The sequence below is a fragment of the Otolemur garnettii genome, unplaced genomic scaffold, assembly GCF_000181295.1.
Source record: "Otolemur garnettii isolate 467f Iridium unplaced genomic scaffold, OtoGar3 scaffold00185, whole genome shotgun sequence".
NCBI lineage: Eukaryota > Metazoa > Chordata > Mammalia > Primates > Galagidae > Otolemur > Otolemur garnettii.
In genome coordinates this window covers 1,887,872-1,891,009 of record NW_003852580.1, presented here as the reverse complement: position 1 = coordinate 1,891,009, position 3,138 = coordinate 1,887,872, and the positions used below count along the sequence as shown (strand labels likewise).

General features: G+C 54.9%; 1 protein-coding gene across 2 annotated transcripts in view; it reads right to left on the bottom strand.

Moving 5' to 3' along the window:
- Window positions 1-3,138, bottom strand: part of ZFPM1 (zinc finger protein, FOG family member 1) — a 73,283-nt gene that overhangs the window by 14,825 nt on the left and 55,320 nt on the right. The gene's annotated exons all lie outside the window — the stretch shown is intronic.

Genomic DNA, 3,138 nt, shown 5'->3' with positions numbered 1-3,138 from the left:
ATCTACCTACCTACCCACCCACCCATTCCCTATCCATCCACTCATCCACCCACCCATTCATCCATATACCCACCCATTCATTATCCATCCACTCATCCACCCATATACTCACCCATCACTTATTTATCCATTTGCTCATCTATCTATTCATCCCTCCATCCATTGAACCATCCATCTAATCGCTTATCCATTTACTCATCCATCCATCCATCGATGCATCCATTCTTTCCCTCATGTATCCACCTTCCATCCATCCATCCATTCATCCACCATCTATATATCCATCCATTTACTAATCCACCCATCCACCCACCCATTCATTATCCATCCACGCATCTACCCATCCATCTATCTACCCATCCACTCACCCACTCACCCATCCATCCACCCACTCACTCACCATCCATTGACCCATCTACCATCATGAGCATTTCTTTGGTATCTGACTAAATTTTGGAGCTGGCTGGGCCCCTAAGGATTTTCTCCTTCAACTTTTTGATTTGCCAATGGTGGAGGTGACTCCTGGATTAGGGAAAGGACATGGCTCAGGCCACAGTGCCAGAAATAACACTCTTGACCCCTGGCCAGGGCTCTGTGCACTCAGTTTCCTTCCCAGGCACCCCCAGTTCCTGTACGTAGGGATTGTGGGGGAGCTTCCTTGTCCATCACTCACCCCTGTCTGTGAGCAACCCACAGCCCTCAGGAGACCTGTGGGGAAGGGTCACAGCATCAGATCCATGCCCCTCCTTTCTCCTTTTCCAAAGAGAGAAGACAAACTGTCTGGTGGCTGATAGGACAATCTGCGGGAGGGGGGACATCTTCCTTGGGAGGTATGAGGAAGAGAACTGGGACCCATCAGCTCAGAAGGATAAGGGGCCCGCTGAAATGTTAGCAAAAATATTTAGACAATAAATGAATATCAGAAAGGCATTCATATCTTTAAGAAATCAATCATCTTGTACGGTGTGTCTGGACACTCGGCGCCAAAGTGGAGATAGAGCCTTGCTGGGGAGATAAGGGTTAATCAAGGCTTTAATTCTGCAGGAGATAAAGCTGAGGGGCGAGGAGGGCCCCTTCCTCTGGCCCAAACACTCCTCTTCCTCCCGCCCCCGACATTATCTTGCAGGCAGAGCGTCTTTAACCTAGTGTGGGTCTCCCCAGGACAACCCACACCCCAGCCCCAAGGAAGATACAACCCCTGGTGAGGAGGAGGCAGGGAGGGTGGGGCTGACTGGAGCTGGGGCCAGGGGTGGCTGGTGGGCACAGGCTGGGCTCTGGGGCTGACACCAGCCCCTCAACCCTGTCACTGAGGAGTCTTGGAGGCTCTCCAGGGGTGGGCGGACATGGGTTCTAATTCTTCCTCTGCAATTTGATCCTGAGGACTTGGGCAAGTCACTAACCTTGCTGACCCTCAGCTTTCTCATCTGTAAAATGGGGGTGCTAGTACCCACCTCATAGGGTGGGGAGGAGAGGAGGGGCCACATGTGGGACGGGCATGCACTGACCGTCCCCTAGGGGTGGGCAGAGGAGAGAGGAGCTGAACACACTGAAAGCCCCATCTCAGCCCCCGGCCACTCCTGTCTTTTGCTCCTGGTCATGACATACACATTTTCTTGACCCTTTAAGGGTTGAGAGATAAGTGCCACTTAACTCCCAGTCTACCCACTCCTTTTCTCCTCCCAATCGTTAAATGCCTGTCAGAATCTCTACATCCCAGGGTCCCGGAAGAGCCAACTGCTGCTTGCACATGTCCAGTGATAGGGAGCTCACTTCCTACAGAGCCAGCCCTAAGCACCACAGCTTCCTTCCCGTGGTAGACCTGATACCTGGCTCCTTCCTTACAGCCCAAATCAACTACCCTTGAGCTTCCATATTATTCTCCCAGCTGCCTGTTTGGGGCCATGGGGCAAGGCAGTCACCCCTCCTGCAGGCTGCTGGCCACAGCACTCACTGAGCCGTGCCTTGCCTCACACTCCACCCCTAGATAGTCTCACACTGTGTGCACTGTCGCCTTTCTGTCCACAGACCAGCTTGCGGTGCTGCCCACTTTTTCCTCTGTAGGGAGGTGGCAGGGTCTGCAGGCCCAGGCCTAAAGGACCTTCATGGCTCCTGTGTCTTGCCCAAGGCCCCAGAGGCCGAGGAAGTAGAGGTTCAGAGCGGGCATGGCCTGCCTGGGGGCCCACAGCAAGGAAAGGAGCTATAGGCAGGAGACCCCAAGGTGTGGGCCCTGCACAAGGGGGACAGCCTGACCGCAAAGTTAGATGCCCTGAGTCTGGGGCCAGCCTCCTGCTGACTTGCTGAACAGCCTGGGACAAGCACTGCCCCTCTCAGCTGGCCCCTCAACTGGGCTGCACATCTGAACCCTGGCTGGCTTTTCCACCGTCCAGAGGCCCAGCCCCAGGACAAAGATTCCAGCTCAGCATGACTCTCCAACCCAGATTTCATGGTGCATGGCAAGTGGAGTGGGCTGTGGGCACCAGGTCCCGGGGCTGCAGCTGGAGGCCTGACTGCTGCTTTCCACCAGCCCCGTGGACACAGCTGAGGCTGCACTCACGGCACCCGTGTTTCCTATGTTGAGAGCAGGGCCTTAATTGTCAGCTCAGAGTTGGTCAGAGCTACCAGCACCCTGGCCCTCACAGTCCCGTCCTCACCTGCTGAGGACCCAGAGCAGACTGGCTGAATCTACACCTGGGTGGATGACCAGGACCACTAGACCCAGCACCACATAGCACTGCCAGCCAGTGCATACCCTGGATTAAGCCATACCTGAATGCCACATCAGAAACAGAGACCAAGCCATGGCTACACTTGCATATTAGGAGCACCTAACCCTGGGCTTGAGAGGACCAGCCTAGGATGCCAGCCAGCCTGCCAGTGGGCACCCTCAGGGCTTGGACACCTTCCCACACAAGCCCCCTAATTCCTGCCATGCCCTGTGACCACACCATGGCCCCATGGTCCTACCAGCCTCTGTACATTCATGCCCTTAACTGGGGGCATTTTTTTTTTTTTTTGAGACAGAGCCTCAAGCTATCGCCCTGGGTAGAGTGCTGTGGCGTCACAGCTCACAGCAACCTCCAACTCCTCGGCTTAAGCGATTCTCTTGCCTCAGCCTCCTGAACAGCTGGGACCATAGCC